Raw genomic sequence first — 19033 nt, forward strand, 5'->3', positions numbered from 1 at the left:
GAAGGAGCACATGCTGGAAGCTGATAGTTGAAACTAAGTGAGGGAGAAGGCGGCTGGGTGGGGTAGGCAGGATGATATCCGATGCTGGCTGGTGATAGATGGAAAGGTAAAGGTCTGAAGAAGGTGGAGGAGAAGCATTAAATCCAGCGCAGGTACCTACGATCCTCTTGGAGTTCGTTTTGTCAAGCACTTTCGCTCTATCCGCAAAAGGCAAGATTTTCAGGTGACCAACCATTTTAATTACAATCTCCATGATGAGGCCACTCCCATCTGGTTCCATATTCCATCTGAGTCGCCTTCAACTTCATGAAGTGAACATCGGTTTCTGCAATTTCGGTATTTTGACACCTTCCCCCCCCCCACCCCCGCTCCCCAGCCCACATCTTCAATTCCCATTCGGCCCCCTTCTCGCTACTGTTTTGCTAATCTGCTTATCATCTCGCCCTGGTGCGCTCCTCCATCCCTTTCTCCCGTGCTCCACTTTCCTCTCCTATCTGACTCATTCTTCTCCAGCCCTTTCGCTATTCCATCTATCACCTAGTTTCTTGCTTCATCCTCCTCCCCCATTCGTCTGGCCTCACCTATCACATTCTAGCTTATATACCTTCCCCCCCCCCCACCGTCTCATTCTACCTTCTTTCTCCCTGCAACATCTTTCTCTTTCTTTCCACTCCTGATGATGGCCTAAGTCCGAAATTAGATTGTTTATTAATGTCCATAGACGATGCATGATCTGCTGAGTTCCTACAGCATTTTGTGTGTATTGTCCTGAATTTCCAGCATCTGCAGAATCTCTTCTGTTCATGGTTGAATTTTAGAACGCATGACAATCCCATAACAATAGTAAAGTGGCGACAATCGTGTTGTGTGTTTTTTTTTCTAAAATTCAACTAGTTTTTCAAAATAATTTATTATCTATGTTACTTTGCTCAGGTTGAATCTTACGCTCAATGGTAATATATTTTCATCATTATTCAGAATATGCATGTTATGAATATGTTGTGTTAAGTTAGAGTTCATCTGTAATCGAGACATAAATTGTTATTCAGAAGCAATTAATGCAATTTTCAGCTTTGGCACTTCCTTTCGGGGTAACAGGCAAATCTGAAGAATCTAAACCAGAAAGCAATTCATCACTTTCATCTTCAATTGCTCTTTGGACTTCGGCTTACTTTTTGTTATCTAGATCCATCTAGAGATATACAAAAAAGGCGGGTAACTGGGGGACGGGAAAAGATGCAATATAATTGAACAACATGTGTTAGGAATGGCGCGACTTACTGTGTTCCATACTAACACTGAAGGAAGGGCTTACTGGATAAAGCAGTGCGCAGGTAATGTTCATGGATGTTACTCTGAGACTGATAATACATCGGCCATAATGGATCAAGAACCTTGTTTCTTTGCAGTCAACTAACAACTGTGACCATTGCTTCACAGCGCAATTTAGCCGTTTCTTTAGCATCTGTCTGTTCTTTTTTCGAGGCCGATTTGAGACGCACAACCCAGCACTCATAGAAAGCCGGCAAAGAGCCAGTCGGACTCGTACCTGGGACCGCTCGCCTCGAAGCACAGGCCAGCTTTCGTCGCGGAAGGCGAGAGCATGTTGCCAAATATACTGACAGCAGTTTTTTTTAAATTGTTGAGCCTTTTCCAAATATCGATTGGAATGTCCCTAGAGCGATGGGTTTAGGTGGGGTGGATTTATTAAATGCATTCAAGAAGGTTTCTTTACACAATATGTAGATAAGCCTACAAGAGGAGAGGCTGTACTTGATTTGGTACTGGGAAATGAACCTAGTCAGGTGTCAGATCTCTCAGTGGGAGAGCAGTTTGGAGATAGTGATCACACTTTTATCTCAATTACCATAGCATTGGAGAGGGATAGGAACAGACAGTGAGGAAAGCGTTTAATTGGAATAAGGTGAAATATGGGGCTATCAGGCAGGAACTTGGAAACATAAATTGGGAACAGATGTTCTCAGAGAAATGTACGGAAGAAATGTGACAAATGTTCAAGGGATATTTGCGTGGAGTTCTGCATAGGTACGTTCCAATGAGACAGGGAAAGGATGGTAGGGTACAGGAACCTTGGATTACAAAGGCTGTTGCAGATCTAGTAAAGAAGAAAAGAAAAACTTACGAATGGTTCAAAAAACTAGGTGATGAGAGAGATCCAGAACATTATAAGGTTAGTAGGAAGAAGCTCAAGAAAGAAATTAGGAAAGACAGAACGGGCCATGAGAAGGCTTTGGCGGACAGAATTGAGGAAAACCCCAAGGGATTCTACATGTATGTGAAGACCAAGAGGATAAGACGTGAGAGAATAGGACCAATCTAGTGTGACAGTAGAAAAGTGTGTATGGAACCCAGAGGAGATAGCAGAGGTACTTAATCAGTTGTTTGCTTCAGTATTCACTACGGAAAAGGATCTTGGCGATTATAGGGATGACTTACAGTGGACTGGAAAGCTTGAACAAGCAGATATTAAGAATGAGGATGTGCTGGAACTTTTGGAAAGCATCAAGTTGGATAAGTCACCGGGATTGGACGAAATATACCTCAGGCTACTGTGGGAGGTGAGGGAGGAGAATGCTGAGCCTCTGGCGATGGTATTTGCATCATCAATGGGATCTGGAGAGGTTCCAGTGGATTGGAAGGTTGCGGATGTTGTTGCATTATTCAAGAAAGAGAGTAGAAATAGCCCAGGAAATTATAGACCAGTGATCTTCAGTGGTTGGTTAGTTGATGGCTAAGATCCTGAGAGGCAGAATTTATGAACATTTGGAGAGGCATAATATGATTAGGAATAGACAACATGGCTTTGTTGAAGGAAGGCCGTGCCTTACGAGTCTGATTGACTATTTTGAGGATGTGACTAAACACTTTGATGAAGGTAGAGCAGCAGATGTAGTTTATATGGATTTCAGCAAGGCATTTGACAAGGTACCCCATGCAAGGCTTATTGAGAAAGTAAGGAGCATGTGATGCATGGGGACATTGTTTTGTGTATCCAGAGCTGTCTTGCCCACAGAAGGCAAAATGTGGTTGTAGACGGGTCATATTGTGCATGGAAGTCGGTGACCAGTGGTGTACCTCAGGGATCTGTTCTGGGACCCCCTACTCTTCGTGATTTTTATTAATGACATGGATGAAGAAGTGGAGGGATAGGTTAGTAAATTTGCTGAAGACATAAAGGATGGAAGTGTTGTGGATGGTGGAGAGGGCTGTCAGAGGTCATTGCGGGACATTGATAGGATGCAAAACTGGGCTGAGAAGTAGCAGATGGAGTTAAACCCAGATAAGTGTGGGTTTGTTCTTTTTGGTAGGTCGAATATGATGACAGGATATAGTATTAATGGTAAGTATCTTGACAGTGTGGAGGATCAGAGGGATCTTGGGTCCGAGTCCATAGGACACTCAAAGCCGTTGCGCAGGTTGACTCTGTGCTTAGGAACGAGTACCATGCATTGGGTTTAATCAATTGTGGGATTGAGTTTAGGAGCCTAGAGGTAACGTTACAGCTATATAGGACTCTGGTCAGACCTCACTTTGAGTACTGTGCTCCATTCTGTTCGCCTCACTATAGGACGGATGTGGAAACCATAGAAAGTGTGAAGAGAAGATTTACAAGGATGTTTCCTGCATTGGGGAGTGTGCTTTATGAGAATAGGTTGAGTGAACTCCGCCTTTTTCCCTTGAAGCGACGGAGGATGAAAGATGACCTGGTAGAGGTATATAAGATGATGAGAGGCATAGATCATTTGGATACTCGGTGCCTTTTTCCCAGGGCTGAATCGAGGGCACAGTTTTAAGGTGCGTGGACGTAGGAACAGAGGAGATGTCAGGGGTGAGTTGTTTTACGTAGAGAGTGGTGAATGCGTGGAATGGGCTGCCGGTGACGGTTCTGGAGGCGGATACGACTTCGACTTTTAAGAGGCTCCTGGACAGGTAGATAGAGCTCAGAAAAATATAGGGATATGGGTAACTCTGGGCAATTTATAAGGTAAGGACATGTTCGGCACAGCTTTGTGGGCCGAAGGGCCTGTATTGTGCTGTCGGTTTTCTGTATTTTCTATGTTAATTGGGAACAGTTGTTCAGCTTTTTATTTTGGCACTTGCTCTTAAGTCTAGTTACGTTCGTGTCCGAATGCGCGGTATCTTGCACTATTCCGTCCTAATATTTGGACACTGAAACACTCACTTCGTGAAATTCTGTGATATTCCTGCCCGTGGAGTTCGATACAATCCTATGTTCTGCTGTGCCACATGGGCCAGCCTTGATATTAATCACGGGCACAGACAGACCACATAAATTCAGCAACATGATATTGGTCGTGCTGGATTTTCGTCAATATCACGTCAAAATGCTTGTGGAACACTCTCATCAAAATGCCCCTCCGTAGATTTGGGCGGTATTTCAATTGTTTCGCTCGACCTTTCAATTCAATTTACTGAATCCCTCGACCGAAAATGACTGCCGTGTTCCAGCAAGAGCAGTAAGCGTTAGTATCCATTCCTACTTTGTGCATCTTAATACCAATAAACACAACAGTCAAAAGTAGTAGCAAGGAGGTTGAGCTAGATACCATCATTAAGTATTGTCAAAATCGTACGTCTATTGGCCAGAGCTATCCAACATGCAAATATTTGATGCATGTTCTGTCCAGTCATCCTGCACCGAAACATTGATGGTCACTGTGAATGAAAGTGATATCGTGCCATTGTCCCTTACAATGACGACCTTTTTGACTTAATTGGGTTTTCTGCAGAAAGCGGCGAATTGTCTAAAATTACCCTCTTTCAGTAGCAACGTAAATAACGTCCAGCAGAGGGCTGCCTTATGCGATAGGAAAGTCGTGCATTTAAACCAGAATCAGCTTCTGTGGATGTCACTTTTGCTACCAAGTCACTTGGTTCTCCAGAACGTGGAATTATTTCTTCTACTTTGTTAGTTATTTGACAGAGGTGGTACTACTTTGGGGCATTATCGTTCTGGTCTGCCATTATTACACTCACTATTACATTACTAATAGGCGATGGTGATCCAACATCCCTTATTTGCGCGAAGAATTGAAATGATTTAATTTCTACAAAATTAAACTTTCTGCGTGCAAAGTCCATTCAATTTATGGAGTTTATTGAGACGAGTGATGATACAGGTAAAACATGAGATCGAAATAGAGTAAGATAATTGGCTGTTTTCATCACAATCGATATCAGAGGCTTGAACAGAACAGACCACCAACCGCGTTATTTTCATTCAAATAAGCTTGCGTAAAATGTGGCGTATTATCGTTTATATCCGAGCGTGAACTCCAATAGTTTTCTTCCCTAAGAGCACTGGAAATCCGAGATCAGTACCGACGATGGTAATGCTGTAGTCTGCTGTCTTTTCCCGATCTGTATCGCCGACAATGAATACGTACCGTAATCATGAGAAGACTTCACCAGTTTGAAGAAGCAATCAGTTATAATATGACAATAATCCACTGCGGAATACTAGTTGGTAACTTTGAAAAACAAAATGCTGTGATATCTGCTAAAGCATGTCCTGTGATAACAAACGACATAGAAGTCGTTGCGACTTGCGGACTATCACTTCATAAGTCCACACACCAATTATCCTGATTTCACCCTCTGCTACATCCAAGCGAAATAACTTGCGCACTTTATCAGGATTGTGGTCCCCGAAAGGAAAAAAAAAACTACTTCTCTATTTAGGACTTCATTGGCTTTAACTTGCAGTATCAAGGAACCTTTAGGCATATTTTACGGATTGTAATTTGATAGATGCTCTTTTTGACATCAGGTTCGCATATGGCCCAAGTGCGGAGTTGAGAACCACTAAAAAGGGTCGACATTTCACAGTCTTTATTGCGAACATTGTAAAAGGGAAAAGGATACGGTAAATGCTAGACCAAACAGGGCCGTTAACTAAAACTCTCAAATGGAAGACGTAGCCTACACAGCGACTGAAGAGAACCACTAAGAACAAAACGAATATCCCTAGCCTCCAGAGTCATTTGACTCTATTGTCCAATTTCTCGGGCAAGGCGGAATGCCGACAGCGAAGTGTAGCTATGTCGAAGTCTCGACAAACACTGCGACGGAATGAATGGAGTTAAATACTATCACAATGAAATAATTATTAGCTGACACTTGTATATTCACGAGGGGAATTGCCGAATCCGTGGTTGTGACAGGGCCCCCTCTCTAGGCGCCACAGACTTGTGTCCGCTGGAAGTCTCGAATAAGGGATTTAGAAACATAGAAAACCTACAGCACAATACAGGCCCTTCGGCCCACAAAGCTGTGCCGAACATGTCCTTACTTTAGAAATTACCGAGGGTTACCCATAGCCCTCTATTTTTCTAAGCTCCGTGTACCTACCTAAGAGTCCAAGGTGTCCTTCACTGATGCTGGTAGTTAGTGGCATGCTGTGCACTGCCAATATCGGAGCCACAGGCTTCCATGTAGAGACAGAAGCGAGAGCTTACACAGAGGTAGCTTTACCAAGTGACACCGTGAGTCAAATCATTCTCAAAATGAGGACTCTTCGATTGGAGCTAATTCGGCAGCTGCTTCAAGAATAAAACTGACACATAATCTGAATTTATCAAAACAAACTTAAACTTAAACAGAAAGCGCCAGGAAACCGCATTACAAAGAGCGAGTCACTCGAGAAAAACACAAGAAAATCTAAAACCATTAATAACTATTAAGCAACAATTAACCAAATCAGGTGATCTAAAAACCAGAGCCCAAAAGCTCTCTGATGCCCTGAACAGGCCTGAGGGAGTCTTTACAGAGCCCCCTCACTGCAGCTAACACTTGATGGCCTTGGAAGACCCTGAAAACTCGAGATACAGAGAACACCTGGGGAACTTGAGAGAGAGGCATGGGAGCTCGAGAGGCAGGGAGACTTTGGGATCCAGGGAGACTGAGACCTGGGAACCCCAACAGACTGATATCAAAAAGCCCCGGGCGGGGTCGAGAGGGAGGTTTGAGAGTTCTCGAGATGGGGAGATCATTTAAAAATCCTAAACGCATTGAATAAGCCTTGGAAACGATCGGAAAAAGAAAACGCTGGGTACACTGAGAAAAGCCCCGACTAGGAGTTGAGGATGCCATCGTCTACCTGCTGAACCGTGTCTACGCCCACCTCTGCTGGGGGAGAAGCTGACAGCGATGCAGGTGGATGCTTTCCTAGTGTCATGGATTATTGATCACCTGACTGGCAGACCACAGTACGTGTGCTTGCAACACTGTGTTCCAGACAGAATGATCAGCCGCACTGGGGCTGCACAGGGGACTGTCTTGTCTCCCTTTCTCTTCACAATTTACACCTCGGACTTCAACTACTGCACAGTCTTGCCATCTTCAGAATTTTTTGATGACCCTGCCACAGTTGGATGCATCAGCAAGGGAGATGAGGCTGAGTACAGGGCTACGGTAGGAAACTTTGTCACATGGTGTGAGCAGAATTATCTGCAGCTTAATGTGAAAATATACTAAGGAGCTGGTGGTAGACCTGAGGAGAGCTAAGGTACCAGCGACCCCTGTTTCCATCCAGGGGGTCAGGGAGGATTACAAATACCCGAGGATACAAATTGACAATAAACTGGACTGGTCAAAGAACACTGAGGCTGTCTACAAGAAGGGTCAGAGCCGTCTCTATTTCCTGAGGAGACTGAGGTCCTTTAACATCTGCCAGACGATGCTGAGGATGTTCTACGAGTTTGTGGTGGCCAGTGCTTTCATGTTTGCTGTTGTGTGCTGGGGCAGAAGGCTGATGGTAGCAGGCACCAACAGAATCAACAAACTCATTCGTAAGGCCAGTGATGTTGTGGGGATGGAACTGTACTCTCTGACGGTGGTGTCTGAAAAAAGGATGCTGTCCAAGTTGCATGCCATCTTGGACAATGTCTCCCATCCCCTACATAATGTACTGGTTGGGCACAGGAGTACATTCAGCCGGAGACTCATTCCACGGAGATGCAGCACAGAGCGTCATAGGAAGTCATTCCTGCCTGTGGCCATCAAACTTTACAACTCCTCCCTTGGAAGTCAGACACCTTAAGCCAATAGACTGGTCCTGGACTTATTTCCTGGCATAAATTGCACATTACTATTTAACTATTTATGGTTATCTTACTATTTATTATTTATGGTGCAACTGTAAGGAAAACCAATTTCCCCCGGGATCGATAAAGTATGACTATGACTATGAATATGACTATGAAAACTTTAAACCATGAAACTTGAAACCTAGAGAAGAAACCTTTTCAAATTCTGTTCACAGTGTCTCCTCTTTCACAATTTTTCCAATCTGTACCATGACTTTTAACAAGGGGTTAAAAATACTGTTGACAGGGTTACTTTACTTGTATATTTTCACACTCCAGCCAGGGATTAACGTTTGGAGTAGGGCTCTTCCAGAATTTAAACTTGACTTGAATATTGAATCAATTGAAAAGCTTGCTTGAAGCGCTTATTTGTTATGCAGATCTGAGTCACGGGACCACAATGCTGAGAACCTGGGTACTTTTGACTTGAAAAGCTTGGAATGGATACGAGAGAAAATCAAATTAGACTGGAGAAGTTCGGTATGTAGACTCGGGACACCCGGAATGTAGAGTCAGGACATGCACTGAGAGTAGAAGGCACCCTCATCTCAAGCCACCAATGTCAAAACGGCACTGTTCAAACTTTGCTGGGTCCATTATTGGCAAGATCCTTCTGTCACGCTGGAGACAGAAACAAGAGTTCATACAGAGGAATTCGAACGGAACATTGTTGCCTCGACGAATCACTCTGACCAATGAATCTGATGGCCAAGGTCAGCTGCTCTTTCTCTCCGCTGGGTTCACCTTTGCGTGGTCGAGACTTGCTGTCACCAGGTTCGTATATGGCCCAAGTGCGAAGTGAGAGACTCTGAAGAGGGTCGACATTCCACAGATTTTAATGCGAACAGTATTAAAGGGAAAAGAAAACAGAAAATGCTCGGCCAAACAGGGCCGTTAACTGTAACTCTCAAATGGAAAATGCAGCCTGCACAGCAAATGAAAAGAACAACTAAGAATTAAACGAATATCGCTGGATTCCAGAGTCATTTGACTCCATAGTCCAATTTCTCGGGCAAGGTGGAATGCAGGCAGCGAAGCGTAGCTGTGTCGCAGTCTCGATAAATACTACGACGGAATGAATGAAGTTAAATACTATCACAATGAAATAGTAATTAGCTGAAACGTGCATATTAAAGAGCGCAATTGCCGAATCTGCTGCGCTGCCGAATCCGTGGTTGCGACAGTTTTTGCAGACCGGAGCACTGTCTTTCGCATCAAGTACCGTTACGAAAATTTGGGTTGATCCGAATATTTTGGATTCTCTCCGTCAAACGCTGTCAGCATTAGACAGCGAATAGTTTGTTGTTCTCGGTCTAAATCTGGCGCCAATATCAATTCTGGATACAAGTTTATTCGCCATCTGATTGTAATTTCACAGTGAAGTGTTCGCTGTGGCTCAGTTTACAGGATTGAACATTGTTATTACCAGCGTCTGCGTCGTGCGCGAACGGGAGCGGGAAAGTTGCTCCAATCTGCGTCAGTCCTGATATTTCTATGCCAGCTTCTCTTTTCCAGAAGGGAAGTTAATATAATTGACATCCAGAATTGTAAGTTCTAAATCATACAGTTTTAGCGGATTATGGAGTTTAGGCAGGCAGAAATGGTTTTGATGGCACATTCCTCTCTGTTTGTATTTACGGTTCTATAAAATATTGCCTTATTTAAATCCACAGCTACTATAGATACTTTTTAGACGCAGATAAAATCTAAATGTTACGAAATAACTATGATATTTATAAAAACCATAGAAACCATAGAAAAACTACAGCACAAAAACAGGCCTTTTGGCCCTCCTTGGCTGTGCCGAACCATATTCTGCCTAATCCCACTGACCTGCACACGGACCATATCCCTCCATACACCTCCCATCCATGTATCTGTCCAATTTATTTTTAAATGTTAATAAAGAACCCGCATTTACCACCTCATCTGGCAACTCATTCCACACTCCCACCACTCTCTGTGTGAAGAAGCCCCCCCCAACCCATATTCCCTTTAAACTTTTCTCCCCTCACCCTTAACACATGTCCTCTGTTTTTTTTCTCCCCTTACCTCAGTGGAAAAAGCCTGCTTGCATTCACTCTATCTATACCCATCATAATTTTATATACCTCTATCAAATCTTCCCTCATTCTTCTACGCTCCAGGGAATAAAGTCCTAACCTATTCAACCTTTCTCTGTAACTGAGTTTCTCAAGTCCCAGCATCATCCTTGTAAACCTTCTCTGCACTCTTTCAACCTTAACAACAAATGTAGGTCCCCTACAGACAGAAACAGGTGAATTGATTATGTGGAGCAATGACATGGCAGACCAATTGAATAATTACTTTGGTTCTGTCTTCACAAAGGAGGACATAAATAATCTTCCGGAAAAAGTAGGGGACAGAGGGTCCAGTGAGATGGAAGAACTGAGGGAAATACATGTTAGTAGGGAAGTGGTGTTAGGTAAATTGAAGAGATTAAAGGTGGATAAATCCCCAGGGCCAGATGGTCTGCATCCCAGAGTGCTTAAGGAAGTAACCCAAGAAATAGTGGATGCATTAGTGATAATTTTTCAAAACTTTAGATTCTGGACTAGTTCCTGAGGATTGGAGGGTGGCTAATGTAACCACACTTTTTAAAAAAGGAGGGAGAGAGCAACCAAGGAATTATAGACCGGTTAGCCTAACATCGGTGGTGGGGAAACTGCTGGAGTCAGTTATCAAAGATATGATAACAGCACATTTGGAAAGCGGTGAAATCATCGGTCAAAGTCAGCATGGATTTGTGAAAGGAAAATCATGTCTGACGAATCTCATAGAATTTTTTGAGGATGTAACTAGTAGAGTGGATAGGGGAGAACCAGTGGATGTGGTATATTTGGATTTTCAAAAGGCTTTTGACAAGGTCCCACACAGGAGACAGTGTGCAAACTTAAAGCACACGGTATTGGGGGTAAGGTATTGATGTGGATAGAGAATTGGTTGGCAGACAGGAAGCAAAGAGTTGGAATAAACGGGACCTTTTCAGAATGGCAGGCAGTGACTAGTGGGGTACCGCAAGGCTCAGTGCTGGGACCCCAATTGTTTACAATATATATTAATGACTTGGATGAGGGAAATAAATGCAGCATCTCCAAGTTTGCGGATGACACGAAGCTGGGCGGCAATGTTAGCTGTGAGGAGGATGCTAAGAGGGTGCAGGGTGACTTGGATAGGTTGGGTGAGTGGGAAAATTCATGGCAGATGCAATTTAATGTGGATAAATGTGAAGTTATCCACTTTGGTGGCAAAAACAGGAAAACAGATTATTATCTGAATGGTGGCCGATTAGGAAAAGGGGAGGTGAAACGAAACCTGGGTGTCATTATACACCAGTCATTGAAAGTGGGCATGCAGGTACAGCAGGCGGTGAAAAAGTCGAATGGTATGCTGGCATTTATAGCGAGAGGATTCGAGTACAGGAACAGGGAGGTACTATTGCAGTTGTACAAGGTCTTGGTGAGACCACACCTGGAGTATTGTGTGCAGTTTTGGTCCCCTAATCTGAGGAAAGACATCTTTGCCATAGAGGGAGTACAAAGAAGGTTCACCAGATTGATTCCTGGGATGGCAGGACTTTCATATGATGAAAGACTGGATGAACTAGGCTTATATTTGTTGGAATTTTGAAGATTGAGGGCGGATCTGATTGAAACGTATAAAATCCTAAAGGGATTTGATAGGCTAGATGCCAGAAGATTGTTCCCGATGTTGGCGAAGTCCAGAACGAGGAGTCACAGTTTGAGGATAAAGGGGAAACCTTTTAGGACCGAGATTAGGAAAAACTTCTTCACACAGAGAGTGGTGAATCTGTGGAATTCTCTGCCACAGGAAACAGTTGAGGCCAGTTCATTGGCTATATTTAAGAGGGAGTTAGATATGGCCTTTGTGGCTAAACGGATCAGGGAGTATGGAGGGAAGGCTGGTGCAGGATTCTGAGTTGGATGATCAGCCATGATCATACTGAATGGCGGTGCAGGCTCGATGGGCCGAATGGCCTACTCCTGCACCTATTTTCTATGTTTCTATGTTTCTCAATAATATCCTTCCTGTAATTTGGTGACCAAAACTGAACACAATACTTCAGATTCGGCATCACCAATGTCTTGTACAACCTCATCATAACATTTCAACTCTTATACTCAGTACTTTGATTAATAAAGGCCAATGTACCAAAAGCTCTCTTTACGACCCTATTTACCTGTGACGCCACTTTTAGGGAATTTTGTATCTGCATCGGCAGAAATATTGCAATTATACATGCTAATCTTAATTTTTTCGGAAATTGTATAGCTAATATTCTCAAAACTCGAAAGTGTAACATACATGAATACAGTGAAAAGAAAACATGGTATCGTCACAATTGAGTTTTCAGTATTGAGGCCATTCGGGATAAAAATGCAAATACTGCTGCCACGTTAGATACCAAGCGTCTGCGTATAGTTAAGGCGGAAGTTGTTCGTTTCCTGATCGGTCAGGGCGTCAAGGAATATGGAGAGAAGGCACGTTTATGTGGTGCAGTGGGATCCGGAATCAGCCATGATGGAATGACGGAGAAATCTCGATGGACTGAATGGCCAAATTCTGCTCATGTGTCATTTGGTCTAAAATGCTGGAAGAACTTAACAGGTCAGGATGCTCCTATGGAAAGCAGTAAACAGCATCAGGATTAATGAAGGGTCTTGGCACGAAACGTCGATTGTTTCCTCTTTTCCATAGATACTGCCCTACCTGCTGAGCTTCTACAGCATTTTTTGTATTTTGCTCTGGATTTCCAGCATCTGAGGATTTTCTCGTGATTTTGACTGGACATATTGTGCCATGTGCGGTCTCATGGATATCCTAAATAACTCGATCTCTATATATCGATGCTGTAAAAGGTCCTGCCATTTAGTATATACTCTAGCTTTGCATTGACCTCCCAAGATACTGTACATCACTCGGTAAATTAATTTCGCATGCAATTTTCCTGTCCAATTTTCTAATTGACCTATATTTCTGTATAATTTGACGTTCTTCCTGTCTATCACTAAATCTACCATTTTTGTCATCTGCAACATACTAATCACCCCTATTTTCAACCAAATTATTAAAATACTGTATATTACAAACAACGCTGATACCAGCAATGATTTATGGGGAACATCAATGGTGGCAGATTTCCACTCAATATGAGACACCATTCTAAAGCTCGTAAAAAAAAACACTATCACTGTCATATGTCTTCTGATGAGTAAGTCAAAATTGGATCTAATTTAAAAACTCGCCGTGAATCCTATGTGATCTAATATTCTGCACTGTGTTAACTTTGGATAAATCGTCAAATTCTTTACTAAAGTCGCGTAAACGAAGGTCATTCCTCACCTTCACCCGTTTCTCAAAAATCTTAATCAGATTTGTGCGATAGCACCTTCCCTGCGTAAAGTCATGCTGACCACACAACAGAGTCAATGCTTTTCCAAATAATTTACAGCCTACTAATACAAGGTTATCAACGACTATAGGGTTATTAATATAAGCGGAAATCTTAAATCGATTTTTGCATTAGCATTTATCTGGAAGGCGGACAGAAACTCTATAGAAGTGAGCCAAATCAGCATCGACTTCATGGACCCTACACAATTACAGAAGAGGAGGCGTTTGCTGTCTTGAGTCAAATAAGGGTGGAAAATTCCCAGGTCCTGACAAGTTGCTCCTTCGGATCCTGTGGCACATTCCTCTCTGTTTGTATTTACGGTTCTATAAAATATTGCCTTATTTAAATCCACAGCTACTATAGATACTTTTTAGACGCAGATAAAATCTAAATGTTACGAAATAACTATGATATTTATAAAAACCATAGAAACCATAGAAAAACTACAGCACAAAAACAGGCCTTTTGGCCCTCCTTGGCTGTGCCGAACCATATTCTGCCTAATCCCACTGACCTGCACACTGACCATATCCCTCCATACACCTCCCATCCATGTACCTGTCCAATTTATTCTTAAATGTTAAAAAAGAACCCGCATTTACCACCTCGTCTGGCAGCTCATTCCATACTCCCACCACTCTCTGTGTGAAGAAGCCCCCCCTAATGTTCACTTTAAACTTTTCCCCCTTCACCCTTAACCCATGTCCTCTGTTTTTTTTCTCCCCTTGCCTCAGTGGAAAAAGCCTGCTTGCATTCACTCTATCTATACCCATCATAATTTTATATACCTCTATCAAATCTCCCCTCATTCTTCTGCGCTCCAGGGAATAAAGTCCTAACCTATTCAACCTTTCTCTGTAACTGAATTTCTCAAGTCCCGGCAACATCCTTATAAACCTTCTCTGCAGTCTTTCAACCTTATTTATATCCTTCCTGTAATTCGGTGACCAAAACTGAACACTATACTCCAGATTCGGCCTCACCAATGCCTTATACAACCTCATCATAACATTCCAGCTCTTATACTCAATACTTTCATTAATAAAGGCCAATGTACCAAAAGCTCTCTTTACGACCCTATCTACTTGTGACGCCACTTTTAGGGAATTTTATATCTGCATTCCCAGATCCCTATGTTCTATTGCACTCCTCAGTGCCTTACCATTAACCCTGTATGTTCTACCTTGGTTTGTCCTTCCTACGTGCAATACCTCACACTTGTCAGTATTAAACTCCATCTGCCATTTCTCAGCCCATTTTTCCAGCTAGTCCAAGTCCCTCTGCAGGCTCTGAAAACCTTCCTCACTGTCTACTACACCTCCAGTCTTTGTATCATCAGCAAATTTGCTGATCCAATTTACCACATTATCATCCAGCTCATTGATATAGATGACAAATAACAATGGACCCAGCACTGATCCCTGTGGCACACCACTTGTCACAGGCCTCCACTCTGAGAAGCAATTCTCTACCACCACTCTTTGGCTTCTTCCATTGAGCCAATGTCTAATTCAATTTACCACCTCTCCATGTATACCTAGCGACTGAATTTTCCTAACTAACCTCCCATGCGGGACCTTGTCAAAGGCCTTACTGAAATCCATGTAGACAATATCCACTGCCTTCCCCTCATCCACTTTCCTGGTAACCTCCTCGAAAAACTCCAATAGATTGGACAAACATGACCTACCACGCACAAAGCCATGTTGACTCTCCATAATAAGTCCCTGTTTATCCAAATGCTTGTAGATTCTGTCTCTTAGTACTCCCTCCAATAACCTACCTACTACCGACGTTAAACTCACCGGCCTATAATTTCCCGGATTACTTTTCGATCCTTTTTTAAACAACGGAACAACATGAGCCACTCTCCAATCCTCTGGCACCTCACCCGTAGACAGCGACATTTTAAATATTTCTGCCAGGGCCCCCGCAATTTCAACACTAATCTCCTTCAAGGTCCGAGGGAACACTCTGTCAGGTCCCGGGGATTTATCCACTTTAATTTTCCTCAAGACAGTAAGCACCTCCTCCTTTTCAATCTGTACAGTTTTCATGATCTCTCTACTTGATTCCCTCAATTCCATAGACCTCATGCCCGTTTCCTTAGTAAATACGGACGCAAAAAGCCTATTTAAGATCTCCCCCATTTCCTTTGGTTCCGCACATAGCCGACCACTCTGATCTTCAAGAGTACCAATTTTATCCCTTACAATCCTTTTGCTCTTAATATACCTGTAAAAGCACTTTGGATTATCCTTCACTTTGACTGCCAAGGCAACCTCATGTCTTCCTTTAGCCCTCCTGATTCCTTTCTTAAGTATTTTCTTGCACTTCTTGTACTCCTCAAGCACCTGATTTACTCCCTGTTTCCTATACATTTCATACAACTCCCTCTTCTTCTTTATCAGAGTTGCAATATCCCTTGAGAACCAAGGTTCCTTATTCCTATTCACCTTGCCTTTAATCCTGACAGGAACATATAAACTCTGGATTCTCAAAATTTCCCCTTTGAAGGCTTCCCACCTACCAATCACATCTTTGCCAGAGAACAACCTGTGCCAATCCACGCTTTTTAGATCCTTTCTGATTTATTCAAATTTGGCCTTCTTCCAGTTGAGAACCTCAACCCTAGGACCAGATCTATCCTTGTCCATGATCAAATTGAAACTAATCGTGTTATGATCACTGGAACCAAAGTGCTCCCCTCCACATACTTCCGTCACTTGTCCTAACTCGTTTCCTAACAGGAGATCCAATATTCCATCCCTTCTAGTTGGTCCCTCTATATTTCGATTTAGAAAACTTTCCTGAACACATTTTACAAACTCTAAACCATCTAGACCCCTAAGAGTATGGGAGTCCGAATCAATGCATGGAAAATTAAAATCCCCTACCACCACAACTTTATGTTTCCTGCAGTTGCCTGCTATGTCTCTGCAGATTTGCTCTTCCAAGTCTCGTTGACTATTGGATGGTCTGTAATACAATCCCAGTAATGTGGCCATACCTTTCCTGTTTCTCAGCTCCACCCATAAGGACTCAGTGGACAAGCCCTCTAATCTGTCCTGCCTGAGCACTGCTGTAATGTTTTCCCTAACAAGCAATGCTACTCCCCCACCTTTCATTCCTCTGCCTCGATCACATCTGAAACATCAGAACCCTGGAATATTAAGCTGCCAGTCCTTCCTCTGCTGTAGCCAAGTTTCACTAATTGCTATAACGTCATAATTCTACGTGTCAATCCACGCCCTCAACTCACCCGCCTTCCCCGCAATACTGCGAGCATTGAAATATATACACCTCAGATTTTTACCACCACTCACAACCTTTCTATTTGCGAATTTGCTTGAACTTTTAACATCATTTATTTTCACCCCAGCCACACTGTCAGCTCTGGCACTCTGGTTCCCATCCCCCTGCAAATCTAGTTTAAAGCCTCCCCAATAGCACTAACAAACCTCCCTGAAATGATATTGGTCCCCCTGTAGTTCAAGTGTAACCCGTCTCTCTTGTACAGATCCCACCTGCCCCAGAAGAGGTCCCAATGATCCTGAAATCTGAAACCCTGCCCCCTACACCAGTTCCTCAGCCACTTGTTCATCCTCCAGAGCATCCTATTCCTACCCTCACTGGCACCTAGCACAGGTAGCAATCCTGAGATTACCACCGTTGAGGTCCTGCTTTTCAACTTCCTACCAAGCTCTCTATACTCACTCTCCAAATATGATTGAGTTCAACTTGAAATTTGATGGGGAGAAAATAACGTCTCATGTAGCAATATTTCAGTGGAGTAAGGGAAATTACAGTGGTAGGAGAGAGGATTTGGCCAAAGTAAATTGGAAGGAGCTGCTGGCAGGGATGTCAGCAGAGCAGCAATGGCATGCGTTTCTGGCGAAAATGAGGAAGATGCAGGACATATGTATTCCAAAAATGACGAAATATTCAACTTGTAAAATAGTACAACCATGGCTGACAAGGGAAGTCAAAGTTATTGCAAAAGCAAAAGATAGGGTGTACAACATAACAAAAATTAGTGAGAAGATAGAGGATTGGGCAGTTTTAAAAACATTACAGAGGGAAACTAAAAAAAAGTCATTAGAAGGGAAACGATGAAATATAAAAAAATGCTGGCAAATAATATCAAAGTAGATACTAAAAGTTTTTTTCAAATATGTTAAAAATAAAAGAGAAATACGAGTGGATATAGGACCGCTAAAATGAGACAGAATGAATAATAACCTGGGGGGGGGGGGGAGGCAAGGATCTGGCTGATGAACTAAATGAGTATTTAGCCTCAGTCTTCACTGTGGAAGACAATAACAGTATGCCTGATGTTGTAGTGTGTGAAGGAAGAGAAGTTGGTGCGGTTAGTATTACAAGAGAGAAGCTACTCAAAAAGCTGAAAGAGCTGAATTACATAAGTCACGCATACCAGATGAACTACACCCCAGAGTTCTGAAACAGGTAGCGTTAGAGATTGTGGTAATATTAAAAATGATCTTTCAAAAATCATTGGACTCTGGCATGGTGCCAGAGGACTGGAAAAATTTAAATGGTGCTCCACACTTTAATAAAGGAGGAAGGCATCAGAAAGAAAATTATAGACCAGTTAGCCTGACCTCAGTGGTTGGGAAGATGTTAGTGTCAATTGTTAAGGATGAGGTGATGGAGCACTTGGTGACACAGAACAAAATAATACAAAGCTAGCAGGATTTCCTTCAGGGAAAATCCTGCCTGACGAACCTGTTGAGATTCTTTGAGGAGATTACAATCAGGATAGATAAATGAGATGCGGTGGATGTTGCATATTTGGACTTTCAGAAGGCTTTCGACAAGGTGCCACACATGAGGTTGCTTACCAAGTAAATAGCCCGTGATATTATAGGAAATTTACTAACAAGGTTAGAGCATTGGCTGATTGGTATGAGGCAGCGAGTGGGAATAAAAGGAAGCTTTTCTGGTTGGTTGCCAGTGACTAGTGTTGTTCCGCAGAGGTCAGTGTTAGGACTACTTCTTTCTATGTTGTATATAAATGATTTAGATGATGGAATAGATGGCTTTGTTGCCAAGTTTTCAGATAATACGAAGATTGGTGGAAGAACAAGTAGTGTTGAGGAAACAGGTGGGATGCAGAAGGATTTAGACAGATTAGGAGAATGGGCAAGAAAGTGGCAAATAAAATACAAAGTATATGGTCATGCACTTTGGTAGTAGAAATAAATGTGCGGTCTATTTTCTAAGCGGTGAGAGAATCCAAAACATTGAGATGCAAAGCTTCTTGGGAGTCCTTGTGCAGAACACCCTAAAAGTTAACTTGCAGGTTGATTCGGTGGTGAGGAAGGCAAACGTTATGTTAGCATTCATTTCAAGAAGTCTAGAATAAAAAGCAAGGATGTGATGCTGAGGATTTACAAGGAACTGGTGAGGCCCCACCTTGAGTATTGTGAACAGTTTTGGGCCCCTC

The 19033-nt window shown here is 42.8% G+C and overlaps 1 protein-coding gene across 2 annotated transcripts in view; it reads right to left on the minus strand.

The window, feature by feature from the left end:
• LOC134349120 (protocadherin-10-like) overlaps positions 1-19033 on the minus strand; it is a 167378-nt gene that overhangs the window by 19585 nt on the left and 128760 nt on the right. The gene's annotated exons all lie outside the window — the stretch shown is intronic.

Source organism: Mobula hypostoma, chromosome 7 (genome assembly GCF_963921235.1).
Source record: "Mobula hypostoma chromosome 7, sMobHyp1.1, whole genome shotgun sequence".
Taxonomy (NCBI): Eukaryota; Metazoa; Chordata; class Chondrichthyes; order Myliobatiformes; family Myliobatidae; genus Mobula; species Mobula hypostoma.